The 13,696-nt window shown below is 45.9% G+C and overlaps 1 pseudogene across 2 annotated transcripts in view; it reads left to right on the top strand.

Moving 5' to 3' along the window:
- The first annotated feature begins 242 nt into the window (after nucleotides 1-242).
- Nucleotides 243-13,696, top strand: part of LOC308467070 (leucine-rich repeat neuronal protein 1 pseudogene) — a 36,069-nt pseudogene continuing 22,615 nt past the window's right edge. Inside the window, exon 1 of one of the 2 annotated variants that reach the window (XR_013991554.1) lies at nucleotides 243-347. The product of XR_013991554.1 is annotated as a leucine-rich repeat neuronal protein 1 pseudogene (transcript). The remainder of the gene's footprint in view (nucleotides 348-13,696) is intronic. The other variant, XR_013991555.1, reaches the window with a different exon arrangement.

The raw sequence follows: 13,696 nt of genomic DNA, 5'->3' as shown, positions 1-13,696 counted from the left end.
TCCAGAAAAGGCGGCGGCGGCGGCGGCGGAGATTGAAGTCAGTCTAACATCATCCCAACATCTTCCCCCTACCTCTCCTCCATACATCATGACATCATTTCTGTCCCCTGCCCACCCCACGGAGTGGTGATCTCCATCTGGGCGGTCCCTCGCCTCTCCATTGGCTAGGAAGCTATGTCCGTCATTCCCTGAAGTGGGCGGCCCCCACGCTGCTCTCCTTACAGCGCCCCCCCCTCCCGCTTTGAAATCTGGGACTTCAGAGCGTGACAGCTGGAAGCAGGAGTTGGGTACCTACTGACCCCAGCAAAAGAAGCCGGACCCCGGCTGTGCCCTAGGCAAGGCAGCGGGTGAGTGAGCCTGGGTCCCCCAGTCCACGGTCTAAGGATGCGGTTGCTGCGGGAGACGGGATGCAGGAGGTGGAAGGGGCGGAGTGGGGAAGCAGCTAGGCGGAAAGTTTCCCGGCTTCATCTCGTCCTCTGTACTGACCTAATTCCTCAGCTCCCCTTCCTCAATCCCAGCACCATTCTCCCAGCCCATCTGGCCATCCCCGCTTCTTCTTTTTAACGCATCCACTTGGGTCCATCCAACGATCTGCACTATTCCCCCATCCTGGTTCCTGCTCCAGGGACAAAAACCTCAGGGATTCCCTGGTGCCCAGCCCACCTTCCCTAGCATCTCACTCCCCACCTAGGATGGAAGATATAAGCAAGCCAGGAGTTCTGCAGACCACCTTTCCCAGCTCTCTAAAGTCAAATCCAGTCCAAGCAATAATTGATTCTGGCACAAAAGGAAAAATGCTATGCTTGTGGTATTTGGAGTGATTTTTAAAGCTGCCCTTCTTTTGTCACCATGGTACATGCTACATCTAGGACTGGGCAAAAAAAGAGAGAAACAACTCCTTGGGTCATCCCTGGAGTGTTCCCCTCCTAAATTGCACAGGCAGGTGAGGTGGGGCTGGAAGCCAGGGCTTAAGGTGATCCACCGTAGCCAGGAAGGTTGATGAGGGAACCCTGGGACTCGACTAACTGGGGGCACAGACTTCCATCCCCATGCACATTCAATGCAGCCAAGCAGGCCATGCCATTTTTAAGGGTTAGTTTGACTCCCCATGCCTGCCTGCCTCCAACCAGCCAGTAGCCATCAACACATTGCTTCCTAGTTTTGTTCCAAGTGCTTTGGAATTAACTGAACAGCCTCAATATGTACTGAAGTGCATGGTGTGCCAACTGGCAGCAGGTTTAGCTCTACTGTGTTACTTCACTGTGCTGTCACTTATGTTTTGATTCAAGGAATGGCGAGGTTGAAGTGCTCTTGCTCTGTTCCCAACCTTAAAAGCCTCTAAAATGGCAGCAAAGAAGGAAAGCTCTTTGAGGGTGACCACAGGAAAGGGGAGCACATCTCAGGAAGAAAGCACCTGCCCAGGTCCATCTCCAGGTGGGGCTGGGAGAGACTTCTTGCCTGAAACTGTAGGAGATACTGCCAGTCAGTGTAGAGGAGCCAACATTCTGACTCCACTGCTCACTGCAACTCTTGAGAGCCTGGACAGAGACTCTGAAGCAGTGCAGAAACTCCAAGTGGAGGACAAAGTTTCGCTGGGGGAAGCCACCCTCCTCCATAGGACTCTTTTGTCCTGCCCCAGCTTCCCAAGGAGAACGTGCATTGGATGAGAGCAGGTCCCACGTCCATCCATTAAGTGGTGGGGGTGGACCATCCGAATCAGTCCCACCTCCCTGCAGAGGGGAAGGGTTGTGGAGAAGTCCAGTTGCACCAGGGCCATGGCACTATCCTGTAATCACCCTGCACAGGTTGCGACAGAATAGAAAAACGAATTCCACATGGGGAAGGCACAGCTCAGAGTATGAAGGGCAAAGGCTGTCCTTTGCTAAAGGGCAGTCTTCCCCAGAGCTTCTGGGATGGGGGGGGGGGAGCAATCTCATCAGAAAAAAGGAGAGAAACTAGCCATGCTTTCCCTTGAGCAGGCAAGAACTGCAGCCTCACCGGGTAAACAAAACAGAGGCAAAAGAGAAAGAGAAGTTAGAGGAGCTCTTTGTTGCACCCAGCTGTGGTGGGTTCTTCTGGGCAGTCTCCCTTTGACCCCTGTTTAGGATTCAGTGGATATGGTCATTCAATAATTGTCCACTGATTCATTCATATCCCCCCCCCATGTCCCCATTTCCTCTTCTTAATGCAACTGAGCTCATTTATGAATTATTATTTTTTGCCTGGATGCCCTCGTCTAGGTTAATTTTGGAGATTTTGGTCATGTCCCATAAGAAAAGAAGCTCAGCACATAACAGATAAATTAGAAAGATTCCCAGCCGAGAAGGGGGCTTCAAATCAAAGAGCAAAGAAGAAAAGTTGAGGGAACTGGGCAGTTTTTACATTGGGATGAGGAATGCTTCTGTGAAGAAATTACTAGCTCTGTGAGATGTGCACTGTGATGGGGCCCAGGACTCTCTGAGGCCACCTAGGGGTCAGTGAGAGGGAGCAGGCTTGGAGACCAAATCAAATGCAAGAACAAAACAACTTTCCTGCTACCAAAAATCGGTCCCAGTTGCTGGAGGAGCATTGGATACACATTCATCCAGAAAGGTTTAGGATAAAATTATCTCTACTTGATGCAGTGGCAAATCTCTCAAGGTGCCCTCAAAGGCCACAGTTCTCCCTGCACAAAGTAGCAACTGAGTCCCTTGATCAGCTGCTGACACTGCTTGCTGGCTGTACTGTGTTATTTCCATCTGTTCATAATAATACTTGTTATTTGCCTTTCCTATCCATGGACTCAAGAGAAGCAAACAGGTTTTTTAAACAAGCAACAAGCAACAACAACAACAACAAAAGATCACAGTAAAAACTACACCAAAAATAAGATACTTTTTTTAAAAAGCCAACTGGCACTAATAAACCAACCAGCCCTGGAAAAAAAAGCCTTCAATATATGACAAAATGTAGTTACTTGTGTTCTGCATATACAAAGCAAAGCTCAGGTAAATGGTGTCTGAGATGCTTATCGAAAGTGCCCTGGCCATGGGAGGATGAAAGAGCCTTTGGATTCTGCTTCTTGGGGGAGGCAAGGAGAGCCTGCTTACACTCTTCCTTGCACAACTGCCTTGCAAAGTAGGCCTGTTGCATCTGCAAACTACCCAGGAATCACTGCCATCAAACCCCTTAATTCAGCTAATCAGAGCATAGGTCATATTTGCCAGGTAACCAGGTAACCGACTTCTTTCCAGAAGTTGAAGATCTGGCAGACGCCATGGTTATTGCTGGTGGAGTTTGCCAGTGGGGTTTTCTCAATCTTCCTGTGCTTATGATTTCAGTAGTACATGCCTCACCTGCTCAGGCTAAATGGCGTGGGGAGGGGGAGCAGGACAGCAGAGCTTTTATCCACATTTGGCTCATGCTGGAGTGAGTCAGTGGCCACAGCCAAAGTCGCTGGCCTTTCAGACCTTGCTCAGTTCAAAATATGGTCCTTGTTAGAATATTAGTTGCCCACTTGGGGCACACAGGAAGGATGTCATCTTCTGCTCCTAGGGAAGGGAGCTCCCAAAAAGAAGGCCCTGCTATACACAATCTGTGAATTCACTTATAGAATTATAAAACCATAGTTCTGTGGAGTTAGAAGGGACTCCAAGGGTCACCTAGTCCAACCCTTTACAATGCAGGAATCTCAACTAATACACCCATGACAGATGACCATCCAACCTCTGCTTAAAAACCTCCAGGGAAAGAGTCCACAACCTCCCAAGGTTCCACTGTCAAAAAGTTCTTCCTGGTGTTTAGCCGGAATCTCCTTTCTTGTAACTTCAATTCATTGGTTCAAGTCCTATCCTCCAAAGCAGGAGAAATCAAGTTTCCTCCCTCTTCCATGTGACAGCCCTTGAGATATTGGAAGATGGCTACCATCTCCTCTCAGTCTCCTCTTTTCCAGGCTAAACAACCATTCCTCATAAGGCTTGGACTCTTGATCATCTTGGTTGCCCTCTGTATTCCAGGTATGGTCTGCCCATGGCAGACTAGAGCAGGACTATGATTTCCCTTGATATGGACACTAGACTTCTGCTGATGCAGCCTAGAATAGCATTAGGGTCTTTTGCTGTTGCATCAACCCAGCTGCCCATGCTAAGCTTGTGATCCACTAAGACCCCTGGATCCTTTTCATACCTACTACTGGCAATCCCTCATTTTATATTTGTGCAGCTGGCTGCTCCTGCCTAAGTGTAGAAACTTACATTTATCCCTATTGAATTTCATTCTGTTAGTTTGGGCCCATTTAGTTCTCCAATTTGTTAAAGTCATTTCAAATCTCAATTCTGTCTTCTGTGGCATTAATTTATATGAGGGTGAGACCACTTTCCTTTCAGCATCCTTAAAATAATGGCATCTGACTCTGAACATGATTCATTTCAGAGACAAATGAGTCTTAGCTAAATCCATCACAAAGGAGTGCAGGATTTCAACCAATGCCATGATACTGATGCCTGACAATGGCTCTCAAAGTGAACCATTCACAGGGTTGTGTTATCACGCCAACTCTATTTATTATTTTCATTGTCATGATCCTACACTTTGTCCAAGGGAAACTCCCCACCAGGGTAGAAATATATCAAACAGATGGAAAGCTCTTCAATCTGAGCAGGCTGAAAGCAAAGAGTAAGGTTACCATAACTTCTGTCATAGAGCTTCAGTATGCTGATGACAACGTAGTGTGTTCACACTCAGAGGATGACCTCCAAACCATCCTTAATATCTCTGTAAGTAAAGGTAAAGGGACCCCTGACCATTTGGTCCAGTCGTAGCCGACTCTGGGGTTGTGCGCTCATCTCGCTTTATTGGCCGAGGGAGCCAGCGTACAGCTTCCGGGTCATGTGGCCAGCATGACCAAGCCACCTCTGGCGAACCAGAGCGAACCAGAGCAGCACATGAAACGCCATTTACCTTCCCGCTGGAGCGGTATCTATTTATCTACTTGCACCTTGACGCGCTTTCGAACTGCTAGGTTGGCAGGAGCTGGGACCGAGCAAGGGGAGCTCACCCCGTCGTGAGGATTAGAACCGCTGACCTTCTGATCGGCAAGTCCTAGGCTCTGTGGTTTAACCCACAGCGCCACCCGTGTCCAATATCTTTGTAAAAGGTAAAAGTAAAGGGACCCCTGACCATTAGGTACAGTCGTGGCTGACTCTAGGGTTGCGGAGCTCATCTCACTTTATTGGCCGAGGGAGCCGGCGTACAGCTTCCGAGTCATGTGGCCAGCATGACCAAGCCGCCTCTGGCAAACCAGAGCAGCTCATGGAAACGCCGTTTACCTTCCCGCCAGAGCGGTACCTATTTATCTACTTGCACTTTGATGTTAGATGATGCTAGGTTGGCAGGAGCATATCTTTGTAGAAGCATACAAAAAGTTTGCCTATCACTCAACATCCAAAAAACCAAAGTGCTGCACCAACAAGCACAAAATAACCCCTCTGCAGCGCCACAAATCCAACTCAATGGAGTATCGTTGGAAAGTGTCAATCACTTCTCCTACCTGGGCAATTATCTCTCCACAAGGGCCAACACTGATGCTGAAATCCAGCATCTCCTGAGCTCTGCAAGTGCAGCTTTTTCCTGATTGAAGTGCAGAGTGTTTGAGGAGCGGGAAATTTGCAGGGAAACCAAAATGCTTGTTTACAAAGCTATTGTACTATCAACCTTACTGCATGCTTCTGAAACATGGACCACTTACAAACGCCATCTCCAACTCCTTGAAAGATTCCATCAATGGTGTCTCCAAAAAAATTTACATATCACTTGGGAAGACAGGCGAATTAATGCCAGTGTACTTGAAGAAGCAAAAATCACCAGTGTCAAATCAATGATTCTTCAACATCAACTTTGTTGGACTGGTCATGTTGTGCAGATGCCTGATTATTGTCTTCCAAAGCAACTACTCTATTCTGAACTTAAAAATGGAAAGCGTAATTTTGGTGGTCAACAAAAGAGGTTCAAAGACTTTCTCAAGGCAAAGAAGAGCAAAGAAGCCATGACAGCGAGCGGGAAAGAGCCTGCAAGCTTGCGGATAGCTGCCCTAAGCCCGGGGTGCGCAGTGCCGCGCTCCCCGGACTTCGGGCTGCAAGCACTCCCGCCGGGCGCCGCAGGCTTGCAGATAGCTGCCCTAACTCCGGGGTGCACAGTGCCGCGCTCCCCGGGCTTCGGGCTGCAGACAGCCTGCAGGCTTGCGGATAGCTTCCTGAAGCCTGGAGAGCAAGAGGGGTCGGTGTGCAGCGACCCCTCTCGCTCCCCAGGCTTCAGCGAAAGCCTGCATTCTCCCCACAGGACGCACACACATTTCCCCTTCATTTTTGGAAGGGAAAAAGTGTGTCCTATAGGGCAAAAAATACGGTAAATAAAAAGTCTTCACCAGTTTCCATTAAACCTACCAAATTCACATATGTGTCTCTGCCCACATACCCATAGGTTTCTGCAAAATGTTGCTTGCTCCTTTTTCTTAGGTTTTCCCAATTCAGATTTACTGAATCCTGGACTTTTGTTTTTGCCTGTGGAGGAAACAAAAATAAACTGAAAATGGGCAGGGTGTGGGTGTGTGGAAGCTTCGTTAAATGAATGGCTTCCATGATATGGGTTATTTTTCTACTCCAGATCTAGAATTCTTCCTCTGCAGCAATGACCTTACTGTTTAGGCTTATAAATTTCTCCTGGCAGCTGTTCTCCCGCTGGATTAGCATCAGGGTAACAACTATCAAAATAACAGAACCCTCATTTGGGCAATGAAATCTCAGGACTGTGATATGTTTAAACAGGAACACACAGAAAATATTCGCTTATCAGTTAGGCTGTCCTTCTCTCAAAAGGGGACAAAACACACATGCCATTGTCATTATCATCACTTTTCATGTACATATGCTCATTTATTTAAAGAAATTTACTAATTGTGCTACTAACTAGGTAGCACCTTCTCATTAAAGCATGAATTGCATTTTTTATATTATACAAGAAACCTCATACCCAGTGTTGCTTGAGAATTCTAAGAAAGAAACAAACAAACAAAATCAATACAGAGTTAAAATCATTGCAATTTTGAAAGGTTCAGCCCATCATCTTGTTTAATGGCATCCAATTATATACAAATTTGGACAAAAACATGCTCCTTGATCTGAGGAACCATCATGCAAGATTTGGTTACAATATCTTAAATATCCAAATACATGGTGAACAGACAAACAACTTTAAAAAATATTTTGTAGACATATTACAAACCCTGCCTGTGTCCTCAAGGGCTTAAGGAAGATCACCCAAAAACATTCAAAATGTCTAGCAAATGCCCATCAAATAAGCTCATGCTGTTAGATCACCTATCCTACACAAGTGAAACATCCACACAAAAAGGAAACATATTTAGTGCATAAAGACACATTTTGAACTACACAATATTGAGATAAAATATGCAAACTCTTGATTCCAAACCCAGCCAGCTGTACAATTTTAAAAAGCTAAAGTACCACATATGAAAATGAATGAAATAAAGAGATCTGAAACTCTAAAACTTCTACATTACACCTTAGAACAAGCCCTTTACTTGTGCAAGGTCTGGGGGGGGCAGGGCCATAGCTAGAGGGTGGTGAGGTAGGCCCCTACCAGGGATGCAGGCGATGGGGGGGCACAAAATTGGCTAAAATATGTCCATAAATATAAATATTGATTATTGCCTCGTAAGAAATGGTTTTAAATAGAGGGTGAATTGAATGGGTGGAAGGGGGGGTTGGAGGAGTGGAGGAAAGAAGAGCTAATAGGGGGAGCAACCTGGACGGTTCTGCCAGGGGCGCAAGATCACCAGCTACGGCTCTGGTGGGGGAACAGTGGCAAGGGAAACTAACTACAGGTTTGGTTTGCTCATAAAACTAAGCCATGGTTTGTTTAGCCAAAGTGTGGCTTGTTTGAATGTCTGAAACCAGTTCAGCAAACTAACCGTGGCACGTTTCCAGCACAAATTATGATGTGAAACTATGGTTTGTTGTTGACTTACAAACTATGGCTTCTTTGAACTATGGGTTGGCATTATGCCTGAACCCAACAGCCTTGCTTGACTACAGTTTGTCTGATCACCCCATCCCAGATGCTCACCAAACTATAGAGGCATGAGGGAAAAACAAACCGAGCTTTGCAGAAACACACCATGGCTGGTTTGCTCTTCTGTGAGGCGACTCATGGTTTGTTGAACAAATTCTGCTTAAAACAAACCCTAGCTTTGTTTTGTCAGTCTTGCTATATCATGCTGTATCATGGCAACATAAAAGTTAAACCACAGAAGACATCTGAAGGCAGCCCTGTTTTGTGTCATGTTTAATGTTTTATTATGTTTTTATATATGTTGGAAGCCCCCCAAGTGGCTGGGGCAGCCCAGTTAGATGGGTGGACTATAAATAATAAAAGTATTATTATTATTATTATTATTATTATTAAATAGGGAATCACTATGAGAAATGTTGGAGGGTATGGAAGCAGCCTAACTATCTGGGGTTCTTGAGGGAGAGATGTACAGTGCATTTGTTTGTTTTGCAAAAAACAAAAAGAAAACAGTGGGGGAGACAGATCCCCAAGGGGCTTACAATCTAAAAATAGACACAAGGGAAAAACAGAGGAAAGATTTTATCTCTCTCTCTCTCTCTGACTTAGTTCAGTCAGATATTGGTTCTAAGGGCTTTTTCAAATGGCTTAATGTAAAATTATGATTATGTTGTTTTATCGTATAAAAAGTGACCAGGTCCAAAGGAAGGCAGTGCTCCTGTACCTTGGATGAGAGGATGTTGGTAGGTTTTGTTTTTTTCTCCTCCCCTTTGGGATGAGCAGCTGCACCTGCCAAAATCCCTGCTTTCATAGATCCATTTGACAAGGAGCCTGGCTCTTCTCTGCATCTAGTTACCTGCCAGCGCAGCCGCTGCAAACACATGCAAATAACCACAATGCACAATCATCAGTGGGCAGTCACAAGTGCGCCCCCCCAACTATGTGAGGCCCTGCGCCAACACACTCCAGAGCCAGGTCCCTCCTGGCATGATGCGCTGTGCATGTGAGTGTGTACAAAGAGGGTCAGTTCAAGTTCGGGATTGATGGGTGTGGGGATCAATTATTCAAGAGGCCCAATTAATATTCATAAGCCTCCGGCACCAAACTGTCAAAGACAAGGAGGGGAAATGAGAGCAAGCGTCAATATGCTGTGTTCGTGTGTTGCAGGGCAGAGAGAAGAGCAGTTCCATCCCAATACTTGCAACCCAATAGTCCCAGAATTAATAGTCTGTCCATTAAGCTGGGCTCTCAACCTTGGCCCAAGAAATGACCCTAATTAAGAGTAAGAAAAGCTATGTTTGCGCATGTTCTGTCCCACAGACCCAAATGTAGACCTGGGTGAGTGGATCGCTGGGGCCCCAAAGGAACCAGTTGCAGGGATTCCAAAGAAGGCTGAACAAAGTGCCCTGGGATCAATTCTAAAGCTTTGCTGTAGAGAGACTTACAGTGAACCACTCGGTCAGGATTCATATTTGGGCAAATGGGTAAACCAGCAATCCAAAGCCTCTCACACACTAATTGAAATCAGCAGGAGCAAAGGAGTCACTCAAAACCTTACTGAGTAGCAACTACTGTACAAATTTCCCAAATTTCCAAGCCACTGGGGGACAGCATGGCCAGGGGCTGTGACCACAGTGGAATCACTGTTGCCATGTGGCAAACCTTTAAAAGGCATGTGCAAGTGCTTCTCTGTTCAGCATGTCTGCATTGCCTACCTTTAATTCTATGTAAAACTGCCGGGGGGGGGGGCGGGGACAACAAATACTAAATGAGGCAGCAGCAAAACAGTAAATAAAAAAACCCATTAAACAAAGGACAGAGCAAATAAAATAGTCTTCCTCTGACAATTCATCTAGGTGCTAAGAGAAACTTGACATCATATATTTTAAGTACATGGCTACCCCCCCCCAAGAGAATTCTGGGGGCTGTAGTTTGTTATGGGTGCTGTGAATTGTAGCTATGTGAAGGGTAAACCAGTTTCTTTGAGGGAACCCAGCCACTGTAAGTGTGCTTTAAATGTCTGGTGTGGATGGCTCTGCAGATGATGTTCCAGAAATTTAGGCATGCTAAGAAAAGGCCTTATCTAGAGTCTGCATCTGCTTATCTCCAGTGGTGAGAGCATTCGGAGCAAGATTTCCAGGGATGGGGCACCTGTGGCCCTCCAGAGATTGATGGACTGTGACACCCATCATCCCTAGCCATTGGCCATGCTGGCTGGGGCTGATGGGAGTTCGACAGCATCTTGAAGGCCACAGGTACCCCATCCTTGAACAAAGCAAACAGGCAGGTACTGGATGTGCTAACAGCTCAGCTGTCAAACGCCAGCGTCTTTGCAGCTGGGAACGATTACATGAGACAAGTGGTTGGCAACAAGCGTCCTCAGACCAAGGAACATAGAAACATGGGAAGCTGCCTTAGACTGGTTCAGACTGTTAGGTCTATCTAAGCTCATTAGGGACTGGTAGCAGCTCTCCAGGGGGTTGTGCAGGGGACAAATGGTGCCCCTTCCCTGTTAGACAAGTGTGGATCTTCACTCACCCCTTCTTCTCTGGTGGTGGGGCGCCATTTTGTGGTTTGCTTCAGGTGCCAAAATGCCCTTCTTCATGACAGGGCTGGCCCGGGGGAGGGGGGTCACCACCATGTTGCCAGCTCTGGCTCTCTGCCACTTGCAATTCCTTGAGTTCCCTCTCTTATACTTGCCCCAAATAACTCTTCTTCGGCATCCTTCCGTGTGGCAGGCAGACTTTGTAAGAAAATAGTCCCAACTTCCCTGTCAGCAGCTTACAATGCGGCTTGCTGGTTAAAAAATATATATATAATCCTGCTTCTCTGTCACTGTAGTAATCAGATGCAAAGGAGAGTGGAGCATCTATCCCATAATTAGTAAAGTTGCCTTTTTCATTAAAATAAATAAATAAAAGGGCCCTGCTCTTGTATTTGCAGTGACAGTCTGACATGCAGCAATTTAGCAGGCGGAGAGTTTCTGAGTGCAGAGAGGAAGTGATAGGAAGAACTTAGCTTAAAATGTTCTGCATGTCACATTGATGTTTGAGAAAACTAGAAGGGCGTAAATCAAAAAGAAAGCAACCTTGCCTTTGTTAGTTGTGGCTGCGGGTCTAACCCCCTGCTCAACACACATACACACACAGTTTCTCATTGCTGCATGCCCTTACCTGCTAAAATGTAGTCTTCGAGAGCAGTGGGTCCCACTAAGCTAAGGGCTGCAGATCCCCCTGTTTTTAAAGCCAAGCCATGGACCCCCTACTTTTGAAAAAAATAATGATATCTCTATGGTAGTTTGTGTTATGCAAGCAGTGTCATGGACCCCCTGCATGGGTTACACAGACTTCCTGGGGGCTGCGGACCACCAATTGGGAACCACTGAGAATAATCCAGGATTCCTGTTGTGACTTTTTTTTTTTTGCATGTGACAGGCCAGCACATCTCACAGCATGCAGATGTGACATCAGCATATTGCACAGAGTGCTCATGTCACACAGCGCAGGTCCCCTCAACTGCAGGGGCAAGTCGGCACACCTGAACAGAAGTCTAGCATCCTGATCAAGGGAAGTCATAGTACCACTCTATTCTACCTTGGTCAGACACATCTGGAGTCCTTTGTCCAGTTTTGGGCATCACAATTTAAGAAGGATGTTGACAAGCTGGAAGGTGTGCAGAGGAGGGAGACCAAGATGATGAAGGGTCAAAAAAACCAAGCCTTATGAGGAATAGTTGAAGGAGTTGGGTATGTTTAGCCTGGAAAAGAGGAGACTGAGAGGAGATATGATTGTTGTTGCTGTTTAGTCGTTTAGTCGTGTCCGACTCTTCGTGACCCCCTGGACCAGAGCACGCCAGGCACTCCTGTCTTCCACTGCCTCATGCTGGTTGCTTCGAGAACGCTGTCCAACCATCTCGTCCTCTGTCGTCCCCTTCTCCTTGTGCCCTCAATCTTTCCCAACATCAGGGTCTTTTCCAGGGAGTCTTCTCTTCTCATGAGGTGGCCAAAGTATTGAAGTCTCAGCTTCAGGATCTGCCCTTCCAGTGAGCACTCAGTGAGCTGATTTCCTTCAGAATGGATGGGTTTGATCTTCTTGCAGTCCATGGGACTCTCAAGAGTCTCCTCCAGCACCATAATTCAAAAGCATCAATTCTTTGGCGATTAGCCATCTTCAAACATCTAATGGGTTTTCACATAAAAAATGGAGAAAGCTTGTTTTCTCCTGCTCTGGAGGCTAGGACTCAAATAGTGGCTTCAAGCTGCAATAAAGGAGTTTCAGACTAAACATCAGGAAGAACTTTCTGACAGTAAGAGCTATTTGATAGTGGGGGGCTCTCTTTCATTGGAGGTTTTACAGCAGAGGTTGGGTGGCCATCTGTCATGGATACTTTAATTGAGATTCCTGCACTGCAGGGGGAGGGACTAGATGACCCCTGGGGGTCGCTTCCAACTCTACAATTCTGTGATTTTATGAACTAAATTAACAGGATCAGCTGCCTTTGAGAGAGTCCACAGGAAATATATGGTGCCTTTGGAATCATCTAGGCTTTGTTTTTGTTTTTTGCTTTCACAAGTGCCCCTGCAGAGCAGGCCGTGAGACAAATCTTATCCCCTGCTAATGTTTGCCGATCATGCTATTGTTAAAGCCACAGGTGTAGGAATCAGAGAGGCTGGCAAGCCTACTTTAGATCGAAGCCAAAAAATGTCCCTTCCCCTACCAGGCTATGGCAAACGGAGGGACAATTCAGTTGCATCAGATCCAGGGATTTCCCCTCTTTTGTTTTCATTCTTTATTGCTAAGGCTTGAGCAGCAGCAGGCTGACGCAGCAGGTGATGCTTTTCCTGGTAGGAAGCGGTTGGGCAGGTGCAGCTTGCTCTGCCAAGGCTAGCACAAACTGCAGCTGCCAAAGCTCTTCTGCAGGAGTTGTGCCTGCTCAGCCCAGTCACAACCGTTTAAACACAACAAAACAAAAAAACAAAAAAAGCATAAAACTAACAAAACAAGACACAAACCATTTAAAACACAAAACAATTTCAATATCTTATCTTTCATTCCCTTATTTCCACGACCTCCTCACACCTCCCTTTTTGTATTCCACTTCTGTTAATTGTTTCAGCAATTCCTTTCCATCTTCCTCTGTTTTCTATCCTATAATTATCTTAACATATTCTAACCTTATTTTTCCCTTTAATACTCTATTAATCTATTTATACTTAATTCCTTATAACATTTCTACTAAAGCCATATAACTTCATTCCAACATTTTTCTAACATTCCTTATTTTTACAATATTTCTATAAATAGTCTTAAACTTTTTCCAATCTTCTTCCACCGACTCTTCTCCCTGGTCTCCGATTTCTGCCAGTCATTTCCACCAATTCCATATAGTCCATCAACTTCATCTGCCATTCTTCCCGAATAAATAAATCTTGTGTCTTCCAGTACTTCACAATGAGTATTCTTGCTGCTATTGTTACATACGTGGAAAAAGTTCTATCCTTCTTTAACACCAGTTGGCCGACCATGCCCAGGAGAAAGGCCTCTGTTTTCTTCAAAAGGGTATATTTAAATACCTTTTTCATTTCGTTATGAATCATCTCCCAAAGTGTCTTAATCCTTGGGCATGTCCACCA

Source organism: Podarcis pityusensis (assembly GCF_964106645.2).
Source record: "Podarcis pityusensis genome assembly, chromosome: 17".
In the NCBI taxonomy this organism is placed as follows: Eukaryota; Metazoa; Chordata; class Lepidosauria; order Squamata; family Lacertidae; genus Podarcis; species Podarcis pityusensis.
Note: the sequence above shows the minus strand (reverse complement) of the source record. Positions and strands in the feature narration are given on the sequence as shown.